General features: G+C 41.9%; 1 long non-coding RNA gene across 3 annotated transcripts in view; it reads right to left on the bottom strand.

Moving 5' to 3' along the window:
* LOC147379173 (uncharacterized) overlaps positions 1–16,811 on the bottom strand; it is a 47,133-nt gene that overhangs the window by 14,692 nt on the left and 15,630 nt on the right. For all 3 annotated transcript variants that reach the window (XR_015151234.1, XR_015151260.1, XR_015151229.1), the window contains exon 2: positions 960–1,073. This is a non-coding gene — a long non-coding RNA (uncharacterized LOC147379173). The remainder of the gene's footprint in view (positions 1–959; positions 1,074–16,811) is intronic.

The raw sequence follows: 16,811 nt of genomic DNA, 5'->3' as shown, positions 1-16,811 counted from the left end.
ACCCATGTTGTAGCATGTGACAGGATTTCTTCCTTTTTAAAGCTGAATAATCTTCCACTGTATGTATATACCACGCTTTGTTTATTCATTCATCCATTGGTGGACGCTTGGGTTACTTCCGCATTTAGCTATCGTGAATAATGCTGCTGTAAACATGGGTATGAAAATATCTCTTTGATACCTTGCTTTCAATTCTTCCAAGTATATACCCAGAATTTTTTGTTTTTTCTAGTTTTATTTTTTGAGGAACTATCATACTGTTTTCCACAGAGGCTGGAACATTTTACATTCTTAGCAATAATGCACAAAGCCTCCAATTTCTCCACGTCCTCATCAGCACTTGTTATTTGCTGCGTTTGGAGTTATATGAATGAAGTTTGTTTGAGGAAGAATAAAGCACAATTGTCCTGGATCAATAAACAGGACAATTTTGAGATTCCTCGTTTTTTAGGAAAGTCTCCAACTACCTCATTCTGCTTAAGTTTTCATTGGCCAATCTGAGCTCTTGGCTCCTAAAGTGGAGGTTTCCCAGATGTGCGAGAATAACCCCACAGCTTCTGGAGATCAGTCTCCAGAGAAACTTGAAAGCTTGAAAACTTTTCTCTGGAGAAAAGTTGGGGGAAGAAGGAATTTCTGAGCAGCTAAGGAATATTCAGCCCTGTGGAATACACAACTACTTCCTCGGGATTGAATAACTTTCTGTATTCCCTTCCCTTCAAAAGACAAGAATTCCTCTACCCTTGTCAGAAAATTGATACCTTCTGTGTTCATCTGGAGGAGGATCCTAATCAGAGAATATTCAGTCTGTAGGAAATGGAGACTTCCTTTGGTGGAAAGAAAGCTGCACTGAGAATCTGCAGCTCAGAACCCTGGATTTCAGTTCTGATGCTTTAGCTCAGAGGTTTGTGATGTGAAGTTCCTCCAGGAATTTCCTTGTTCATGGAATGCGGCTCACTCACCTGCTTTGGATCCAAGGCAGAGACAACAGCTCTCAGAATGCTTTGAATTCCTGTTCTGGTTCAATGATGCCTTCTTGCTCTTTTATCGTTCTTATACGGCACTGAAATGTCCACCTGTATGAAAACTGCCTATTATCATATGGTTCTTTCCACCACAGCAAGCCAGGCTGTGTGTGATCCCCACTCAGGGAAGTACATAGAAATAAAATGACTTGTGCTAAGGTAGTGAGACCTTTAAAGGTATGCATGGCAGGAGAGTTCCTTTTAAAAAGCTAGTTTAACATCCTTGTTAGATTTTATATTTAATGGTAATATTTAAACACAAAGTAAAAATTATTCAAGTCTTATAAATAAATTATCCCAGTTTAAGTAAGAGAGCAAAATGTGAAAAAAAAAAAAAAAAACACCCACCTACCCTCCACCACTCAATAATGTTTTGCCCATTGTTGTAGGCTGAGCATCCCAAGATATAGACTCTCAAGGAAACTTGTGGGCAAGTTATTGGGAAGTACTCTCAGAAACATCTGGGAGGGAAACAGAGGAGCCAGATGAAGCCAAGAGAAAACTTAGGTTGCCAAGTAGTTGCAGGTGGCAACAGAGGTTGCAGCAATCTCTGGGGGGAGCTCTGAAGCTAGGATTGCCCTTCATCACTGTGCCAAACTGAAGCAAAGGGCACATGCATTCATACTACATAAGAGCCAGTCACTGGATGCAGTCTGTCCCCAGGGAGGAACTTCGGCTCGGCAAGGTAGCTACGTGCAGCTGAGGGCAGTGTCTGGAGAGGCACTCTGTATGAGCCAGCAGTAGGCAACATTTCTCGCAACTGGGTGAAGTGTGCTGGTCCTAAGAAAGGGCATCCGCAGAACACCATCCCTACCCTCCTAATCTCTCCCCAGAAACAAAAGCCATGACATTTAAACATGTATCCCTCCAGACCTGTGTTTTGGAATTCATATATATTTTCATACACAGGCATATATGTACGTAACTTTTCTTTAATTCAAGAGATTAATAAGATGCATTGTTTTATTGCTTTCTTCACTTGTATTAGAGTTCTTTCCGTTAAGGTACAAAGAGCTCTTTTTCTTGCTCTGTGTCTCTCTTTATCTTAGACAACTGCATATTTCATATTGTAGATTTTCAATTTTATCAAATGCTATTTTGACATCTATTGGAATGACCATAAGGTCATCCTCAAGCTTTGAGTCTCAAAGGTTGTTCAGACTGAAAATCAAGAGTACAGAAAAGAACATTAAAAAAAAAAAGATCAATAATGAGGAGAGCTGCCTTATCAAATAGCAAATCGCAGTAAAAAACTGATGTTGGAGGGGCTTCCTTGGTGGTTAAGAATCTCCCTTGCAACACCAGGGACACTGGTTCAATCCCTCGTCCTGGAAGATCCCACGTGCCATGGAGCAACTAAACCTGTCTGACGCAACTGCTGAGCCCACGCATTGCAATTTCTGAAGCCCATGCGCTTACAGCCTGTGCTTCTCAACAGAAGAATCCACCACAATGAGAAGCCCGCACACCACAACAAAGAGTAGCCCCCATTTGCCATAACTAGACACAACTAGAAAAAGTCTACTTGAAGCAACGAAGACCCACCACAACCAATAAATAAATAAATCTTAAAAAAAACAACTGGTGTTAGAAAACGGAATATTTAGAAATTATGTTCTACCTCACACTACATGTCAATAAAAATTCTAGACAGATTTTAAAAAGTGCCATATAAAAACCCCAGAAAGTATTAAAGGGACTTCCCTGCCAGTCTGGTAATTGAGACTCCATGCTTCCACTTGAGGGGTGCAGGTTTCATCCCTCCTTGAGAAACTGAGATCCCATATGCCTTGTGGCCAAAATATCAAAACTTAAAACAGAAGGAAGGACTTCCCAGGTGGTGTAGGGCATAAGAATTGTGCCAATGGAGAGGATATTGGTTTGATTCCTGGTCTAGGAAGATTCCACATGCCACAGAGCAACTGAGCCCATGTGCTACAACTTTTTAGTCAGCCCTCTAGAGTGTGGGACTTCCCTAGTAGCTCAGCTGGTAAAGAATCCACCTGCAATTCAGAAAAGCCCAGTTTGATACCTGGGTCAGGAAGATCCCCTGGAGAAGGGATAGATTACCCACTCCAATATTCTTGGGTTTCCCTGGTGGCTCAGAAGGTAAAGAATCCGCCTGTCAAGGCTATATATTGTTATCCTGCTTATTTAAGTTACATGCAGAGTACATCATATGAAATGTCAGGCTGGATGAATCACAAGCTGCAATAAGGATTGCCGGGAGAAATATCAACATCTCTGATATGTATATGAAACCACTCTAATGGAAGAAAGTGAAGAGGAACCAAAGAGCCTCTTGATGAAGGTGAAAGAGAAGAGTGAAAAAGCTGGCTTAAAACTCAAGAAACTAAGATCATGGCATCCAGTCCCATCACTTCATGGCAAATAGATGGGGAAATGTGGAAACAGTGGCAGATCTTATGTTCTTGGGCTCTAAAATCACTGTGAAAAGTGAATGACTGCAGCCATAAAATTAAAAGATGCTTGCTCCTTGGAAGGGAAGTTATGACAAACCTAAATGGCAGAGACATCATTTTGCCAACAAAAGTCCATATAGTCAAAATTATGGTTTTTTTCCAGTAGTCATGTGTAGATCTGAGAACTGGACTATAAAGAAGACCCGAGAATTGATGCTTTCAAATTGTGGTGCTGGAGAAGATTCTTGAGAGTCCCTTGGACAGCAAGGAAATCAAATCAGTCAATCCTAAAGGAAATCAGCCCTGAATATTCATTGGAAGGACTGATGCTGAAGCTGAAGCTCCACTACTTTGGCCACCTGACGTGAAGAGCTGATTAATTGGAAAAGATCCTGATGCTGGGAAAGATTGAGGGCAGGAGGAGAATGAGCAGCAGAGGATGAGATGATTATATAGCATCACCAACTCAGTGGACAGGAATCTGAACTCCTGGAGATAGTGGAGGACAGAGAAGCCTGATGTGCTGCAGTCCATGGGGTTGCAGAGTTGGACACAACTTAGCAACTGAATAACAACAACACAATCTGTAGGAGAGATATAAACATCCAATAAAGATATGAAAAGTTACTCAACCTTCTTAGGAATCAGAGAAATGTGAATTAAAACAGTGTAAAATGATTTGGGGGGAGGAGGACAGAATTAGCAACAATTTAAACATCCAATAATGTCCATTATTGGCAAAGCTATGGAAAAATGGGTGCTCTGTTTTATTGTTGAGCAGAAAATAAATTGTTAAGTCTTTTGGAAGGCAGTTTAGCAAGTTCTATCCAGAATTTAAGTGGATAGATCTTTAGCCCATAAGTTCTTTGTCCCTAAATTGATCTTAAAGATACATAGATGTACACAGGTTCAGTTCAGTTCAGTTCAGTCGCTCAGTCGTGTCCGACTCTTTGAGACCCCATGAATTGCAGCACACCAGGCCTCCCTGTCCGTCACCATCTCCGGGAGTTCACTCAAACTCACGTCCATCGAGTTGGTGATGCCATCCAGCCATCTCATCCTCTGTCGTCCCCTTCTCCTCCTGCCCCCAATCCCTCCCAACATCAGAGTCTTTTCCAATGAGTCAACTCTTCGCATGAGGTGGCCAAAGTACTGGAGTTTCAGCTTTAGCATCATTCCTTCCAAAGAAATCCCAGGACTGATCTCCTTCAGAATGGACTGGTTGGATCTCCTTGCAGTTCAAGGGTTAATCTGTTCACAGGTTAGTACATGCAGTAATATTGAATGCAATAGAATTTGTAATTGAAAAATATTTTTGAAATAAACTAAATGAGAATATTTAGTCAAATTACAATATTCATTTACAAAATAACTTTACAGCAATTTAAAAGTGATAGACCTAACATTGAGAAGTCTTCAATACTCACTGTTAAGAGAAAAAACTTTGAACATACATTTAAAAATATATGCCTATGAGTGAGTGCCAAGTAGCTTCAGTCGTGTCCAACTCTTTGCGACTCTATGGACTTTAGCGCACCAGGGTCCTTTGTCTGTGGAATTCTCCAGGCAAGAATACTGGAGTCGGTTGCCATTACTCCAGGGGATCTTCCCGACCCAGAGAGCAAACCTGCGTCTAGTACAACTCCTGCATTTTGCAGGCGGGTTCTTTACCATTAGCACCGACTGGGAAAGGCCCAGATATACCCATGCATGTATACAGTTACAATAAAATTTTATCAGTGGTTATGAATTTTGAGGGGGGGGGACTGGTATTGATTGGGTGAAGTGATCCTTTCCTTTTTTATATGCAGTTATCTGTGTGATCTGAACACTTTACAATGATCCTCCAATACTTTCGTGATTTAAAAAACAACTTAAGGGAATTTCCTGGAGGTCCGGTGGTTAGAAATCGGTGCTCTCACGGTCAATCCCTAGTCATGAACTAAAACCCCATAAACAGAGCAACAGAATAAAAAAACTTTATAAAAGGAAAAGCTAACACCTACTGATAGAAAGGATATAAAGAAAAAAGTGAATCACTTTGCTGTACAGCAGAAATTAGCATAACATTCTAAATCAAGGACATTTCAATAAAAATAATTTAAAAAAAAAGAAAAATTAGCTGTAATCGCATTTTAAAAGATCAATCTGTTAACATGCTAATGTTAATCTTTTCAGCTCCTTCTCTTTATAACTAATTTTTTAACCTAGAAGACTGAGTGGTATTTAAATTTTGTTTACCATTCTTGCTTTAACTTTCTCTAGAGTTTATCTCTAGTGTGGAATTCTCCCTCTTCCTTTGAAGTCACTATCTTTATTCAGGCTCTCCCAGGACTCTGTCCTGCTGACAGCTTGAAACTCCAGATCCAGCCCCAGGGCACAGGAATGGCCCAGCAGGAGCCACAGTCTTCATACTCTTCTGAGGCCCCTGGGAAGTAAAGGCATTCCAAGGTGCAGGACGGTTTAGGGATCAGAATACAGAACTGAGGACACCATGGGTGTGGCTAACTTTGATTACTGAAAAGAACTACTCAAAAGACAACAACTGGTAAAAGAAATATCACCAAGAGAGACTGGGCACCGCTTCTGCCAGGATCAGGACCCCACACAAACTGAACTTTGCTTCCTCTATTCAGGTTGCAAGGCGATGAGAACCAGGATAAAGGTGTTGACTGCATCACATGCTCTGGCAGTCAATGATTGCTTAACGCTGAGCTTAATTCGGGGGGCGGGGGGGGGAGTGTTTATTTAGACCACAAGGACAAATCTATATTTCTGATTTAAAAAAGACCCTTGGAAAACACCCTGTTAGACTTAACTACAGGAAGCAGACCAAGCGTGGCCAGTCTTAGCCAGAAGGTTAGTCCTTCAGGGTCCCAGCTGCACCTGCCCAGGATCGTATCAGTTAGAGATGAGCAAAATCTGTGTCCGTGTGAGCCTGTCCCGGCATCCAGGGAAGGAGTTATGTTAGTATCTGAACTTTATCTAATTGTGATCCTGTACACTGTGGGATAAGAATCCACAGACAGGCCATCCCTCGCGGTCCACTGGGTAGGACTTCGTGCTTCTATGCAGCGTGCCCGGGTTTCAACCCTGGTCAGGGAACTAGATGCCAATGCCAAAATGAAGATCGAAGATCCCTCCTGCCTCAACTAAGACCTGGCATAGCCAAATAAATAAATATTAAAATAGAAAAAAATAGAAAAGACAGAGTTTGGAGCTCTTAAAAAGAAATCCATGGATAAAGTTATAATCAGAGAAAATTTAGTGTACAAGAGTCAATAAGGAGATGAAAATCAATTACAGATCCAAAAATGAAAGTTATCCAGATTAGGTGTTTCAAATCCACTTAACAGTAATCATTTTGCAATAGCTACATATATCAAATCATTATGTTGTACACCTTAATGTAATATAATGTCAGTTATAGCACAAGACTGGGGGAAAAGTAAAAAATAAAATCTCTTTAGGAATTCCCTGATGGTTCACTGGTTAGGACTCAGCACTTTCACTGCTGAGGGTGCAGGTCCAATCTCTGGTCAGCCTGCAAGCTGCCTGGTGTGGCCAAAAAAAAAAAAAATCTAATCTTCTGCTATCTCAATCTAGACCCTAGAAGATTTTAGATGTTCCTTTAGCAAACATACTTCCTGATTTACAAATGAACACTACTGCAGAAATATTGTCTTTGGAATGGGCAAGGTCTTCATGATTAAACTTTGGACCTGCCACCTCTTTACATCCCCTGCTCTTCTACCACAGTGAGAAGCTTCATATTAATAAATGTTTTTGGCTGATGGCAAAGCTGTTGACTTTCTGTATTCAAATCTGATTATTCTCTTAGAGGAGTGGGGAAAAGGCACAAATAATTGACTCTGTGAATATATTTGATTTGGTAGTGTGATAATTTTATGGTAAGTTCACCCTGGTATTCTGAGCATAAATTAATTAGCAGGAAGTGGCAAGTGTCTGGAGGAGATACTTTCAATAGGGAATTCCCCTCACTGTCCCCTTGGGGCATGTGACAGAAGCTCTGCCAATCAAATGCTCTCTCACAGGGCATTGCTATTTGAACAAACAGGAGAGAAGGGGTATAACCTTTTGTCTCAGTGAACTAAGAGAGGGGTAGAGCTCTAAAGACCAAAAGGAATTTACTGTCCATATAGTAAACTCAAAAGGGGACACTAGGATTCAATTCCCTCGTTAAAATTATTCATTTCACAAACATTTACTGAGCATGTGATTGCCACCAGGCAGGGATCTGTGAGGCTCCTGGGCACAAGGCTTTTCTGTTCTCCCTCCTCCGATTTTACTACCTTCCCCAAGTTGAGACACATGGTTTAAAGGTCATAAGCCTGCTGTCTCCCTCTTTGCCTGGCAAAGCACGGTAAAGCATCTGCCTGCAGTATGGGAGACCTGGGTTCAATCCCTGGGTCGGGAAGATCCCCTGGAGAAGGGAATGGCAACCTACTCCAGTACCCTTGCTTGGAAAATCCCATGGATGGAGGAGCCTGGTATGCTACAGTCCATGGGGCCCCAAAGAGTCGGACACGACTGAGCGACTTCATTTGCCTTTCTTTCCTTTTCCTACAGAGAAGCTGAACTTTCAGCATCACAGTGTGCACCAGGCTCTGTACTAGATGTTTGCACATACTCATTTCATTTCACAGATGGGGACAGATTCAAAAACCTTTAAGACAGTTGTTCAAGATCACATAGGGGGACTTCCCTGGTTGTCCAGTGGCTAAGACTCCAGGCGCCCAATGCAGGGGGCCTGGGTTTGATCCCCGTTCAGGGAACTAGATCCCCTGTGCTGCAACTAAAGATCCCATACGCCTCAACTAACACCTGGCACAACCAAATAAATAAATAAATATTAAAAAAATATATATATATATATCACAGGGTTCTGGCCCCGAGTTCTGACTCTAGTGCTTTATCTACTATACCACACAGTTTAGGCCAAGGCTTGCCCACACCCAGTTGTAGGGATAAAATGAAAGAAAAACACCAACAGATTATTTTTAAATAGATGAGGCTGACTCAAAAAGTAGAATCAATTTTATTTCAAGTAAATGAGTATTAAAGCTTATGTATAGTCCCTGAAAACACATTGCTGGAAGGGGAAGAGCCTAGAAGGGAGATTTCCCAGGAGAGAACAGTAGGGCCTCATGAACACACACACAGAACAGAATTCTCCCCCATCAGAGAGGATGAACCTCAGTCAATAGAAAGCTGATGGCTGAGGTGTTTGGAATGAAAAAGTAAATAGCCTCTTGGCTGCAAGTGAAAGAAACCCAGTTCTACTAGCTTAGATAACCACAGAAAGAGCCTCAAGGGCAATGATAACTAAGACTGACTCTCTCTCTCTTTCTCCCCTTCCTTTTCTTGTCTGTGCATCTCTCTGTGTGTCAACCATTCTCTCGCAGACAAGTTACTACAAGTGAGTGTATAATAGCTGTTGGCAGTTTTCAGACTACACCTTCCAGCTACCCCACCCAAGAACATTACTCCTTCCCCTAGTGCCAATTCAAACATCCTGGTGTAGAACTAGAGTGAGTGGGGCAGGTGAGGTTGGCGGGGGGGAGCTAGTTTAGTTCAGTTCATTTCAGTCACTCAGTCGTTTCCGACCCTTTGCGACTCCATGGACTGTAGCACGCCAGGCCCCCCTGTCCATTACCAAGTGCCGGAGTTTACTCAAACTCATGTCCATTGAATTGGTGATGCCATCCAACCATTTCATCCCTTGTCCTCTTCCCTCCCGCCTTCAATCTCTCCCAGAATCAGGGTCTTTTCAAATAGGGGGTGAGTTAGCAGACGGCAAGAGGAGGCAACCAGTGGCAATGATAATACAAAAGAAATGGGGACATATGATTCTGTGATGAAAACATTTAGTGTCCTCAGCATGGAGTTATAATTCTAATCTGCCTCATTTCTTTCTGGTTATAAATGGCTCATTGACCCCACAAATTCAGAAAAGATTTGGCTGAAACAAGAGGTAAATGGGCTCAAATGTTATCCCTCATCTACATTAGCAGCATCATTATTTTTATTTATGGGTATATTCTTTTGATTGCTTTTATGGCTATTGGCTTTGATGGACTGTGACATTTGGAAATTTGAGTGTGTTGATCATCTTTAATAACTATTCTAGAACTTTTCTGTAGATTTTCTTGACTCTTAACTTCTATTTTAGTATTTGGCCCATTAATAAGAATAATTCCAAAGACTTAAATATACATTTCAGAATTAATTAAGCATTTTTAAGTAGGTAGATTCAAACCAATATTTACTTGCAAAAGAATTCATTAGACTGTATAGCCCAGGGTACTATATCCAATCTCCTGGGATGAACCATAATGGAAAAGAATATTTTAAGATATATATGTGTGTGTATGGGCTTCCCTTGTGGCTCAGCTGGTAAATAATCCACCTGCAATGCGGGAGACCTGAGTTGGGAAGATCCCCTGGAGAAGGGAAAGGCTAGCCACTCCAGTATTCTGGCCTAGAGAATTCCATGAACTGTATATATATATAGTCCATGGGGTTGGAAAGAGTCAGATACAACTGAGCAACTTTCACTTTCACTTTCATGGATTCCCAGGTGGTGCTAATGGTAAAGAACCCGCCTACTAATACTGGAGGAGACACTGGTTTGATCCCTGGTTCGGGAAGATCCCCCAGAGGAGGGCATGGCAACCCATTCCAGTATTCTTGCCTGGAGAATCCCATGGATAGAGAAGCCTGGTGGACTGCAATCCATAAGGTCACAAAGAGTTAGACACAAGTGAAGCAACGCAGCAGCAGCAGGTGTGTGTATAACTGAGTCTATATGGCAGAAATTAGCATGACATTGTAAATCAACCATACTTTAATTAAAAAATACATTAGAGGACTTCCCTGGTTAAAACTCCACACTTCCTCTGCAGGGGGTGTGGGTTAGATTCCTGGTCAGGGAACTAATGTCCCACATACTGCACATTGCTGCCAGAAAGAAAAAAAAAAAAATTAGAGCCCTATGTTTGCATTTTCCATCTCATTTAATATAGAAAAAAAATGGGGGGAGCAAATTGGAGTGGGGGTGTGGGCTGGATTCCCTCCCTGCCTTTTCATGCACCCAGTGACCTAGTTAGGTCCTTTAGTCATTTAAAATTCTATTTCATTCTCTCTGAAATAGTTAACATCACCTACTTAAGGATTAGAAGCAGAAGTAGAGATAACAGATGCTTAATACAGGGTATGGGAAGCTTAATAAGTGGTGCTTATCAATTTTAACTGAAGCCATTCCCCCTCAACACCCTGAGAGATCTTTATCCCAGGCTGGGAGGACTCAGCAGTGCTCCACTACATACTCACCTGCCCAAGGTACAGAGAAAGCCATCAATCACCAGTTTACTGGGATCCTCTCTCTCTGAGCCCAAATTGCCCTGCATGGCTTATAGTCTCTTTGATCTTTCTATTGCACTGCTGTGCGTCTCTTGCATTGTTAACTCAGACTATTAGCTCTCACATTGTTCAGTGTTTCACTACCAGTTGCCAAACTGACCTCATTTCCTGCCAAGTTAACCTCATTTCCGTTTTTGATAAGGTTACTAAATGAATAGATTCTAAGAATACTGCCAGCATAGTATTATCTGGGTTCTGCAAGGGGGACGATAAGTTCCTGTGGTGTCTCTGTGGCCAAGATGGCCAAAAAATGAAACAGAGTGTAGATAGCAAGAATCATAAATAGCTAGACAAATACCTCCAACAGCCCTTTGATCAAACCGAGGAGAGGTTGGTTGTGGGAAGTAGATGGATACAGAGGGGTCAACCTGGGAATAAGAACTAATGTGGTCATAAAAAATATCCTCCAAGATCTAGAGTAGGAAGCCCACTCCCTCATTCCTATACCAAATATTTATTGAGTGCATGGGCAGGGCACTGAGTATGACCCTGGCGATAGAAGAGAACAAAACAGATCTGACTTCTGCCTTTTTGGAACTTACATTCTAGTGGTAGGGAGAAAGACAACAAACACACATATCATCTGAGAGTTTCTAAAACAGATGTGATACCAAGAAAGCAGCATGACTTGGGGCAGGAGAGGGGTGGTCCTTTAGGCAAGATCATCAAGTGAGCTAGAGAATGAGTAGCCAGCTGTGTGAACTTCTGGGGCCACAGCTAGCTAGGCAGAGGGAAGAGCAAATGCAAAGGTCCTAAAAAGAGAATATGGGACCTCCCTGGTTGTCCAGTGGTTAAAAATCTGCCTGCTAATGCAGGGGACAAGTGTTTGATCCCTGGTCAGGGAAGATCCCACATGGGGAGGGGCAACTAAGCCTGTGGGCCACAGCTCCTGAGCCCACAAGCCCTAGAGCTGGTGCACTGAAACCAGAGAGTAGACCCCACTTGCTGCAATAAGAGAAAGCCTGCTCACAGCAACAAAGACCCAGCTCAGCCACACACAAAAAAGAAAGAAAGAAAGAGAATGTGCTTGGTATATTTAGGTCTAGAAAGAAAAGCAAATCTGGGGAGCAGAAATGAAGTGAGAAGTGGAGAGAGAAAAGGAGTGGACCTTCTAGTGAAGAGCTTCCCAGATAATGTGCCCCAGTGGGGGTTCACTGTGTCCCAGCTGTGGCTCCCTCAGCCCCATATCAGAAGTAGGGCCTGGAGTAGCCTGATTTGCTCCCTACCACCGTCATCACCTTGGACTGAAAAAGCTTCATCTACTTACCCAGTGTTCCATTCACATATGATTTCCTTTTGATGCTGAAAGCTTAGCTTCTCTGTTGGAGTTCAGTGGGCCAGTTGTGTCCGACTCTTGGTGACCTCATGGCCTGTAGCATGCCAGGACTCCCTGTCCCTCCCCATCTCCTGGAGTTTGCCCAAGTCCATGTTCACTATATTGGTGATACCATCTAGCCATCTCTTCCTCTGATGCCCTCTTCTCCTTCTACCCTCACTATCTTTCCCAGCATCAGGGACTTTTCCAATGAGTTTGCTGTTCTCATCAGGTGACCAAAATACTGGAGCTTCAACTTCATCATCAGTCCTTCCAATGAGTATTCAGGGTTGATTTCCTTTAAGATTGACTGGTTTGGTCTCTAAGGAGTCTCAGGAGTCTTCTCTGACACCACAGTTAGAAGACATCAATACTTTGGCGCTCTGTCTTCCTTAAGGTCCAGCTCTCACAACCATCTGTGACCACTTGGAAGACCATAGCCTTGACTAGCTGGACCTTTGTCAGCAGAGTGATGCCTCTGCTTTTCAACACACCGTCTAGGTTTGTCATAACTTTCCTGCCAAGAAGCAATCGTTTTCTGATTTTGTGGCTGCAGTCACTATTCACAGTGATTTTAGAGCCCAAGAAGAGGAAATCTGTCACCACTTCCACCTTTCTCCTTCTATTTGCCATAAACTAATGGGGCCGGATGCCATGATCTTAGTGTTCTTAATATTTAGTTTTATTCTGACTTTTCCACTCTCCTCCTTCACCCTCATCAAGAGATTCTTCAGTTCCTCTTTGCTTTCTCCCATTAGAGTTGTATATCCACGTATCTGAGGTTGATGTTTCTCCCACCTATCTTGATTCCAACTTATAATTCATCCAGCCCAGCATTTCTCATGATGTGCTTGGCATATAAATTACATCTATGTCAAATAAAATCTCGGAGACAGACTTTTGGGGAGAGTAGAAAAAGATAGCTTCGTTGCTATGCCAGGCAAAGGGGGACACAGCAGGCTAATGCCTTTAAAACCATGTGTTCCAATTTGGGGAAGATAGTGACAAGTTTTATAGTGAAAGAGGGCATGATCAGCTAGTGGCCATTCTTCTGATGGGTTGGTGGTGAGGTTAGTAGGAATCAACATTGTCAACCTTCAGGTTTAACTGGTCTAGGGTCTACATGCTTGTGGGCAGCATGCCATAACTTCTCCCACCTGGAGGCAGTTTCAGTATCCACAAAATAGCTCAAAACTGTTGTGCTAAAAAATAGCTCAAAGCTATTGTGCTAAAAAAAATAGCACAAAATCCACAAAATTGCTGGGTAAAAAAGATGACCATATCTTCTCGGAATTAAACATGTTAAGTGTAGAATAACAAAAACAGTATGGTAAGTGACATGAGGAAAGTTAAAAGAAAAATCATAGTCCTAAAAATGGCATCACTGCTCTTAACAGTCCATGATACAAAGCCTAGATTTAATACCTGATTTGATGTCCCTGCTAGTCAGGGCCTGACAAAATGTGGTCCAATAGAGAAGGGAATGGCAAATCACTTCCATATTCTTGCCTTAAGAACCCTATGAACACAAAGAAAAGAAAAAGATATGACACTGGAAGATGAGCCGACCATGTCGGTACGTGTCCAATATGCTACTGAGGAAGAATGGAGAAACAGCTCCATGAAGAATAAAGGGGCTAGGCTAAAGAGGAAACCTTGCTGAGCTCTGGATGTGTCTGGTGCCCAGGTGGCAACAGTGGTAAAGAACCCACCTGCCAATGCAGGAGACTGTGAGAGATGTCAGTTCAATCCCTAGGTTGGGAAGATACCTGGAGGAGGGCATGACAACCCACTCCAGTATTCTTACCAAGAGAGCCTGGCAGGCTGCAGTCCATGGGGTCACAAAGAGTCAGACACCACTGAAGCGACTTAGCATGAACGCTAATGGTGAAAGTAGAGTCTGGTGCTGTACAATATTGCATAGGAACCGGGAATGTTAGGTCTATGAGTCAAGGTAAATTAGATATGGTCAAGCAGGAGATGGCAAGAGTGAACACGGACAGTTTAGGAATCAGTGAACTAAAATGAACAGGAATGGGCAAATTTAATTCAAATGACCAATATATCTACTACTGTGGGCAAGAATTAGAAATGGAGTAGCCCTCATAGTCAACAAAAGAGTCCAAAATGCGGTATTTGCATGCAATCTCAAAAACGATATAATGATCTTGGTTCATTTCCAAGGCAAACCATTCAGCATCACAGTAATGCAAATCTATCCTCCAACCATTAATGCCAAAGAAGCTGAAGATGAACAGTTCTATGAAGACCTACAAGACCTAGAACTAAAACCAAAAACAGATGTCATTTTCATCATAGGGTATTAGAATGAAAAAATAGGATGTGAAGAGATACATGGAGTAACAGGCAAATTTAGCTTTGGACTACAAAATGAAACAGGGCAAAGGCTAACAGTTTTGTCAAGAGAACATGCTGGTCATAGCAAACAGCCTCTTCCAACAACACATGAGAGAACTCTACACATGGACATCACCCGATGGTCAATACTGAAATCAGATTGATTATATTCTTTGTAGCTGAAGATCGAGAAGCACTAAACATTCGGCAAAAAGAAGACCAGGAGCTGATTGTGGCTCATGATGAGCTCCTTATTGCCTAATTCAGCCTTAAATTGAAGAAAGTAGGGAAAACCACTAAACCATTCAGGAAGTGAAGTCGCTCAGTCATGTCCAACCCTCAGCGACTCCATGGACTGCAGCCCACCAGGCTCCTCTGTCCATGGGATTCTCCAGGCAAGAGTACTGGAGTGGGGTGCCATGGCCTTCTCCAAATGAAACCAGGAAGGGGCTAAACCAAATCCTTTGTGATTATACAGTGGAAGTGACAAATAGATTCAAAGGATTAGATCTGTTAGACAGGCTGCTTGAAGAACTATGGACAGAGGTTCATGACATTGTATAGGAGGTGGTGACCAAAACCATCCCAAAGGAAAAAAAAATGCAAGAAGGCAAAGTGGTTGTCTGAGGAGGCCTTACAAATAGCTGAGAAAAGACAAAGGAGAAAGGGAAAGATATACCAACTGAAGGCAGCGTTCCAGAGAATAGCAAAAAGAGATTAAAAAAAAAAACTTTCTTAAGTGAACAATGCAAAGAAACAGAGGAAAACAATAGAATAAGAAACACTAGAGATCTCTTTAAGAAAACTAGAGATACCAAGGGAACATTATGTGCAAAGATGGGCATAGTAAAGGACAGAAACAGCAAGGACCTAACAGAAGCAGAAGAGATTAAGAAGAGGTGGCAAGAATACACAGAAGAACTATACAAAAAACGATCTTAATGACCTGGATAATCACTGTGGTGTGGTCACTCGCCTAGAGCCAGATATCCTCCAGTGTGAAGTCAAGCAGACCTTAGGAAGTATTACTAGAAACAAAGCTAGTGGAGGTGATGGAATTCCAGCTGAGCTATTTCAAATCCTAAAAGATGATGCTGTGAAAGTGCTGCACGCAATATGCCAGCAAATTTGAAAGACTCTGCAGTGGCCACAGGACTGGAAATGGTCAGTTTTCATTCCAATCTCAAAGAAAGGCAATACCAAAGAATGTTCAAATTACCATACAATTGGACTTATTTCAAATACTAGAAAGATTATACTCAAAATCCTTCAACCTAAGCTTCAACAGTATGTGAACTGAGAACTTCCAGATATACAAGCTGGGTTTAGAAAAGGCAGAGAAACCAGAGATCAAATTGCCAACATCCATTGGATCATAGAGAAAGCAAGGGAATTCCAGAAAAGCATCTACTTTTGCTTCATTAACTACACTAAAGCCTTTGACTGTGTTGATGACAACAAACTGTGGAAAATTCTTAAAAAGAGATGGGAATACCAGACTACCTTACTTGTCTCCTGAGAAACCTGTATGTAGGACAAGAATTAACAGTTATAACCTTATATGGAACAACAGATTGGTTCAAAATTGGGAAAGGAGTACATCAAGTCTGTATATTATCACCCCGTTTATTTAACTTTTATGAAGAGCACATCATGTGAAATGTCGGGCTGAATGACTCACAAGCTGGAATCAAGATTATCAGGAGAAATATCAATAACCACAGATAAGCAGATAATATACCACTTTAATGGCAGAAAGGGAAGAGGAACTAGAGAGCCTTTTGATGAGGGTGAAAGAAGAGAGTGAAAAAGATGGCTTAAAAGTCAAAACACTAAGGTCATGGCATCTGGTCTCGTCACTTCATGCAAATAGGTGGGGGAAAAGTGAAAACAGTGACAGACTATTTTTTTGGGCTCCAAAATCACTGCAGATGGTGACTGCAGTCATGAAATTAAAAGACGCTTGCTCCTTGGAAGAAAAGCTATGACAAACCTAGACAGTGTATTAAAAAGCAGAGACATCACTTTGCCTACAAAGTTCTGTCTACTTAAAGCTGTGGATTTTTCAGTAGTCATGCGAAGATGTGAGAGTTAGACCATAAAGAAGGCTGTGCGCTAAAGATTTGATGCTTTCAAATTGTGGTGCTGGAAACTCTTGAGAGTCCCTTGGACAGCAAGGAAATCAAACCAGTCAATCCTAAAGGAAATTAATTCTGAATATTCTTTGGAAGGACTGATGCTGAAGCTGAA

The sequence above is a fragment of the Bos grunniens genome, chromosome 1 (assembly GCF_055505025.1).
Source record: "Bos grunniens cultivar Pamir isolate PY7600 chromosome 1, Bosgru_T2T1.0, whole genome shotgun sequence".
NCBI lineage: Eukaryota > Metazoa > Chordata > Mammalia > Artiodactyla > Bovidae > Bos > Bos grunniens.
This window is presented reverse-complemented; position numbering and strand designations above follow the sequence as displayed.